A 7902-nucleotide genomic window follows, 5' to 3' on the forward strand; every position below is an offset into this window, starting at 1 on the left:
TAAAATCTCATCAGATGGGTTTTATTTAACCCTATATAACGTGGCTTACTTTCCAACCTGACTCTGGCACAACATCATATGAAAAGCAAAGAAGGAAATAGTCAGGTGCAGAGGCTCACATCTGTAATCCCAGCACTTTGGGAGGCCAAGGCAGGCAGATCGTTTGAGCCTAGGAGTTTGAGACCAGCCTGGGCAGTATAGGAAGACAAAAAAAAACAAAAATTAGCCAGGCATGATGGTGCATACCTGTAGTCCCACCTAGTTGGGAGGCTGAGGTGGGAGGATTGCTAGAACCTGGGAGGCAGAGGTTGCAGTGAGCCAAAATTGTGCCACTACACTCCAGCCTGGTCAACAGAGTGAGGTGAGGTCTCAAAAGAATAATTAATAATAACAATAATAATAATAATAATCTGTATTAACTAGATCTTTCCTCTTCCAGACCCTCCCAATCCTGAAGAGATTAGCTGGAGTGTAGCATCTTTTAAAGGTCTAAATAGGAAACATTTGCCATTTATTGTCTCTAAGGGCAGCCACCTATGAGACTTCATCTACATAATAAGAACTCTCATCTCTGCACACCCTTACCTATACTCAGACACCACTTTCTGTTGATTCCAGGTCTTTAGATAATAACTCTTTCAACCAATTGCCAATCATAAAATCCTTGAATCCATCTGTGACCTGTAAGCCCTGCTTCGAGTTGTCCTGCCTTTCCAGACTGAACTAATGTGTACCTCATACATACTAATTGATGTTTTATGTCTGTATAAATCCAAGCTGTAACCCAATGACCTTGGGCACATGTTCTTAGGACCTCTTGAGACTGTCCCTTTGACCATGGTCATTCATATTTGGCTCAGAATAAACCTCTTTAAGTATTTTACAGAATTTGACTCTTCATCAACACAGCCCTACCGACAGGTTTGATTTTAGTCCAAAGAGATCTGTGTCAGACTTCTGACCTACCTACCTAAGAGAATAAATTTGTGTCCTTTAAGCCATTAAGTCTGTGGTTATTTACTACAGCAGCAATAGAGAGAATAAATAAGAGGATAAATTTGTATCCTTTAAGCCATTAAGTTTGTGGTTATTTACTACAGCAGCAATAGGGACCTAATAAGCCCCTTGACTAACCATGAAGACCTTTCTCCGCGGAAATCTAGCCACTGATTACAAATGACAAAACTCATCTCTAACATCATTTGAGAAATTGGTCATTGGTGAAGCAAAAGTACACGGAGAAGGATGTATCTTGCAAAGGCTTTAAACCAGGGGTTGCAAACGAAAAGCCCAAGAACAAAGCCTACAGAAGAGGGTGTTTTGTTTGCTGTACACTGCTTCAATACTAGAAAACTTGACATGAAATTTCGGGTTCTGGTTTCTCTTAAAAAGTTGAAAGGGAGGCCAGGTGTTGCAGCTCATACCTGTACTCCCAGCACTTTGGGAGGCCAAGGCAAGAGGATCACTTGAGGCCAGGAGTTCAAGACCAGCCTGGGAAACAAAGAGAGACTCTTATCTCTACAAAAAAACAGAAAAATTGCCAGGTGTGGTGGTGCATGCCTGTAGTCCCAGCTACTTGGGAATCTGAAGCAGGAGCATGGCATAAGCCTAGGAGTTGGAGGTTGCAGTGAGCTGTGATCAAGCCTCTGCACTCCAAGCTGGGTGACAAAGCAAGATCCTGTCTCAAAAAAAAAAAGTATTCATCTTAAGAGTTCATCTGAGTTCTTCATCTTAAGAACTCAGGCCAGGCCAGGTGAAGGGGCTCCCCCTGTAATCCTAGCTCTTTGGGAGGCCAAGGTGGGCAGATCACCTGAGGTCAAGAGTTCAAGCCCAGCCTGGCCAACATGGTGAAACCCCATTTCTACTAAAAATACAAAACTTAGCCAGGCATGGTGGCAGGCACCTGTAGTCCCAGCTACTTGGGAGGCTGAGGCATGAGAATCACTTGAACCCAGGAGGCAGAGCTTGCAGTGAGCCAAAATCACACCACTTCACTCCAACCTGGACAAGGGAGTGAGACTCCATCTCAAAAAAAAAAAAAACTAAAGAAACTCAGGCTAGTTCACCTTCTCTCATCTTTTTCTCCCAATCCCCACTCCTCTCCCAGCCATTCTGGGAATGTTCTTAGTTTTTGGGCAGTGGTTGCTGGCCTTCAGAATGGCCTAAGATGTTGTTTTCCCTGATACAGTAGACACTGAAGCCCCCAGCCGGATTCCCACCCAGCAACTGGAGCCAGCCTGGGAGAAGGTAGCTAACACAGGCAGGCCACTCAGGAAGGAACTTTGGAAACAAGTGGATAGAGGCCAAGCCCTGTCCTTGGGAACCAGAGAGGGAGATGTGTTTATCAGTTCCCAGGCAGGCTTCTTTCTGAAGGTCTGCCCAGGAAAAGGCCAAATGCGCCCTCCTCCTGGTTAACTTTCTCTGGAGCAGTTTGTGTTCTGAAGAGATACGGAGATGAATTCAGGCCCCTCCTCTCTGGCCCCTGGAGTTTACTCACAAACTGAGTTGGGGCTGGGTAAATTCACATCCTCAGTCTATAACCTTGACGGAGCCTGAGCTCTTGATTCCAGTCCAAACCAATGGCAGCCTACAAGAGGACGAGGCCAGAGGGTGAGTAAAAACATTAACCAGGGGAGAGAGGCAGAGTCCGCTCCAACAATCTGCAAGTTCAACACCAGGAGAGGGGTGCAGCACAGAGGTCGGTGGGGGGATGCATACTGTCAACCTACAGCATTCCATCTCAGCCCCACCACACTTTGACCCCTGGTCTGGGGAGGAAGGGGACCCTCCCTTGCATTAGGAGAAAGGAGAGGTATGCCCCTTCCTCATGAGGGGTGAAAGGAAGTGACGTGAGGCTGGACAGCCAGGGCATTTTCCTCAGCCAATGCATGCCAGGTACAAAAAGCTCACAGCAGCCAAGCAAGACAAGGCTGTGATCCAACCCAGTTCAGGCACAAAGGTGAATGAGAACCTCAAAAATACCAGAACTGGAAGGAATCCAGGAGAACTCCTAGTTTGGTGATTTTCGGACTGTGCTTGGCAGAGCCCTAGTATTTTAAATAACTTTCAACGGGGCCACTGATGTGGAAGGGGGACAAAGAGAGAAATCCCGCTGTGATTCAAACAAAGCAGCTCTATTTTTATTTTTTTACATTTTTAAAATTATGTTAGAGACACAGTCTCACTTTGTCACTGTGGCTGGAATGGGAGTGCAGTGATATGATCAAAGCTGACTGCAGCCTTGACCTCCCCGGCTCTAGCAACCTTCCTGCCTCAGACTCCCAAGGAGCTGGGACTACACGTGCTCACCATCAAACCCAGCTAATGCTTTTATTTTTGTAGAGATGGGATCTCACCAAGTTGCCCAATTTGGTCTCAAACTCCTGGCTCAAGCCATCCTTCTGCCTCAATCTCCCAAAGTACTGGGATTACAGGCATGAGCCACCATGCCGGATATTTTTATTTTTTATATTACAGTTTGTACATTTCACCTCAATTAAATATTTTAATTAACTAATTAATTAAATTAACTATGTTACTGCACATGAACCGGGTGCAGTGGCCCATGCCTGTGTCCCAGCTACTCAGGTGGCTGAGGCGGGAGGATTGCTTGAGCCCAAGAGTTCTAGGCTGCAGTGCCCTATGCCAATTAAATGTCTACACTGAATTTGGCATCAATATGGTGACCTCCCGGGAGTTGAGGGCTATCAGGTTGCCTAAAGAGGGATGAACTCACCCAGGTCAGAAATGGAGCACATCAAAACTCCTGTGCTCATCAGTAGTGGGATCATGCCTGTGAATAGCCACTGCATTCCCGCCTGGACAACATGGTGAGACCCCATCTCTTTTTTAAAAAATGACTGCATTAAAAGACTAAGCTACGGGCCATGTGTAGTGGCTCACGCCTGTAATCCCAGATCTTTGGGAGGCCGAGGTGGGCAGATCACTTGAGGTCAGAAGCTCAAGACCAACCTAGTCAACATGGTGAAATACCATCCCTACTTAAAATAATAATAATAATAATAATAATTAGCTGGGCATGGTGGTGGGCACCTATAATTATAATCCCAGCTACTTGGGAGGCTGAGGCAAGAGAATCGCTTGAACCAGGGAGGTGGAGGCTGCAGTGAGCCAAGATCCCACCACTGCATTCCAGCCTGGGCAACAGAGTGAGACTCCATCTCAAAAAAAAAAGGTTAAGCTGGCCGGGCATGGTGGCTCACTCCTGTAATTCCAGCACTTTGGGAGGTTGAGGCCGGTGGATTGCCTGAGGTCAGGAGTTCAAGACCAGCCTGGCCAACATCGTCTCTGCTACAAATACAAAAATTAGTCGGGCATGGTGGTGGGCACCTCTAATCCCAGCTACTAGGGAGACTGAGGCAGGAGAATCACTTGAACCTGGAATGCAGAGGTTGCAGTGAGCCAAGATGGTGACATTGCACTCCAGCCTGGGCGACAACAGCAAAACTCCATCGAAAGAAGGAAGGAAGGAAGGGAAAGGAAGGAAGGAGAAAGGAAGAAGAAAGGAATAAAGGAAGGAAGGGAAGAAGGAGTATATTTGACCAAAGAACAGCTTCCAGATTATCCTCATAAAAGAGTTTGTACATTTGTATTATTTAACAAAGACATATTGTGGCTATGCCCAGGCACTCTTCTGTCTTTATTATTATTATTATTATTATTATTATACTTTAAGTTCTAAGGTACATGTGCACAACATGCTGGTTTGTTACATATGTATACATGTGGCATGTTGGTGTGCTGCACCCATTAACTCCTCATTTACATTAAGTATATCTCCTAATGCTATCCCTCCCCCTCCCCCCACCCCATGACAAGCCCTGGTGTGTGATGTTCCCCATCCTGTGTCCAAGTGTTTTCATTGTTCAGTTCCCACCAATGGGTGAGAACATGCGGTGTTCGGTCATTAAAAAGTCAGGGAACAACAGCTGCTGGAGAGGATGTGGAGAAATAGGAACACTTTTACACTGTTGGTGGGACTGTAAACTAGTTCAATCATTGTGGAAGACAGTGTGGCGACTCCTCAAGGATCTAGAACTAGAAATACCATTTGACCAGCCATCCCATTACTGGGCATACACCCAAAGGATTATAAATCATGCTGCTATAAAGACACATGTACACATATGTTTATTGCGGCACTATTCACAATAGTAAAGACTTGGAACCAACCCAAATGTCCATCAATGACAAACTGGATTAAGCTAGAAACCATCATTCTGAGCAAACTGTCTTCTGTCTTTATATATACCAACTCATTTAATCCTTATAAAAGTCCTGTGAAGTAGGTATAATTGCAATTGCTTAGGAATGGGCAGATTGAGGTTACCTAATTTGCCCAAGGACACACAAACAGTAAATAGAAAAGCTAGGATTTATACTTGGGTTCTGGGCTCCAGAATCTATCTATCTATATAAAACATCAGCCTACTGTGCTTTGCCTTCAACTCCGCCATCTCATGTTGCATGTGGTGTGTGTGTGTGTGTGTGTGTATTGGGGGAGGGAGAAGAGGGCTTGCTACTGAGACTTCAGACTGGGAAGTCCCACTCTTACTAGCTCCGAGAGTTTACAACTGGAGATATCAAGTGACTGAAGATTTCCCTATCTTTTCTAGAGATTGCCACTCTTCTAGAGGGATCTATGTAGTTCAAGGGAGAGAACTGAGAACTGGGAGGCCACAGCCTGGGTAGAATCAGTCCTATCCTTCAGGGGGAGCCAAGAGTGACACCTGTCACAAATGAGTCTCACTCCCACCTCCAAAACCAAAATTAAAAATCCAGTCAGCCTCCCCGATCCTGCTCTTGGGCAGTTAATCATTTGACCCCAAACAATGGACCAGAACATTAATAGGAATAAATGTGCTCTTGTATTCAGCCTGTGCTTCCAGCCCATGGAGCCTTAACGCTCCGAAATTGAGATCAAAGTCAATCTTGTCATCCTATCCCTTTTTCCCTTATCACCTCCAGCCACCAACTCTGCAAAATGTTCACTCAACTCCTTGAGCAGACCCGTGGAGTCTTTGCTTTCTCTGGGGAGGTGGGGGATGTTTGCCCAGTCCTTCACCCCTGTAACTAATCCCAGCTGGGAAATTCCACAGGGATGCAGCTAAGGGAAAACTACTGATTCTGAGCCCCAGTGTGGCAGATGGAGCTGGAAATACACAGGTAGGCAGCTCAGAATTATGCTGGCTATAGTGGATTCAGCATTGCTGCACCAAAGGGCCCTGCTAGAAACGGATCTCTTAAAGCAAAGGAGGACTGAATAGAATAAGAATGGTCCAGGTTATAAGGAAAGATAAAGCCTGTTTATCATAAGTTTCTGTTCCTATTACTATTTTTTTGGGTGGGATCAAGAGGCAAGAGATTCAAAAGTTCATGAGAAACCCCTATACACACCCAAATTCTTAGAACTTGTGAATATGTCCCCTTGCCTGACCAAAGGGACTTTGACTTTGATTAAAATGACGACTTTGAGATGAGGATATTACCCTGGAGTATCTGAGTGGGCCCAATCACAGGCATCCTTAAAAACAGAGAACCAGCTGGGTGCAGTGGTTCACACCTGTAATCCTATCACTTTGGGAGGCCAAGGCACGAGGATAGCTTGAGACCAGGAGTCTGAGACCAGTCCCAGCATCTCTACAAACAAACAAATAAAAATTTTAATAATTAGCCAGGCATGGTTTTAAAAATTAGCTAGGTTAAAACCATGCCTGGCTAATTTTTAAAATTTTTATTTGTTTGTAGAGATGGGTCTTGCCTCCCAAGGCTGAGGTGGGAGGATCACTTGAGCCCAGGAATTTGAGACTGCTGTGATCTATGATCCTGCCACTGCACTCCAGCCTGGGCAACAGACCAAGACCTTCTCTCTATAAAAAATTAAAATTAAAATTAAAAAGTGGTGAACCTGTTCTGTGGTGAGAGGTTTGATATGAGAAGGATTGGACCCCCATTTGCTGGCTTTGATGAAGAAGATGGGCAGTGGCTCACACACGTAATCCCAGCACCTAGGCTCAAACAATCTGTCTGCCTTGGCTTCCCAAAATGCTGGGATTACAGATGTGAGCCACCTAGGCTCACCTAGACCCCATTTGCTGGCTTTGATGAAGAAGGGGGCAGTGGCTCGCACACATAATCCCAGCACATTGGGAGCCTGAGGCGGGTGGATGGCTTGAGCCCAGAAGTTCAAGACCAGCCTGGGCAACATGGCGAGACCCTGTCTCTGTGAAAAAAAAAGAAAATGTTGTGTAATGGAATACTATTCAGCAATTAAAAATGAATTATTTAATGAAAAAGAAGAGGGGCATAAACTAAGGAATGTGGGTGGCCTTTACAAACTGGGAAAGGCAAGAAAGTGGATTCTTCCCTCAGTCCTCCAGAAAGGAACATAGCTGAGGTCTAAACTCTGGCCTTTTTCCTCTCTTGCCCAAATTCCTTTCTCTTTTTCTGAGATGAAGTCTTGCTCTGTCACCCAGGCTGTAGTGCAGTGGCACGATCTGGGCTCACTGCAACCTCCAGCTCATGGATTCAAGTGATTATTGTACCTCAGCCACTTGAGTAGCTGGGACTACAGGCACGGGCCACCATGTGCCACCACGCCCAGCTAATTTTTTGTATTTTTAGTAGAGACGGGGTTTCACTATGTTGGCCAGGCTGATCACGAACTCCTGACCTCAAGTGATCCACCTGCCTCGACTTTCCAAAGTGCTGGGATTACAGGCGTGAGCCACACACCTAGCCCCAAATTCCTTTCTAAGGGGCCCCAGGATGCACCTTCTACAAATCGTAAAATCTCATCAGATGGGTTTTATTTAACCCTATATAACGTGGCTTACTTTCCAACCTGACTCTGGCACAACATCATATGAAAAGCAAAGAAGG

Source organism: Colobus angolensis, unplaced genomic scaffold (assembly GCF_000951035.1).
Source record: "Colobus angolensis palliatus isolate OR3802 unplaced genomic scaffold, Cang.pa_1.0 Scaffold52, whole genome shotgun sequence".
In the NCBI taxonomy this organism is placed as follows: Eukaryota; Metazoa; Chordata; class Mammalia; order Primates; family Cercopithecidae; genus Colobus; species Colobus angolensis.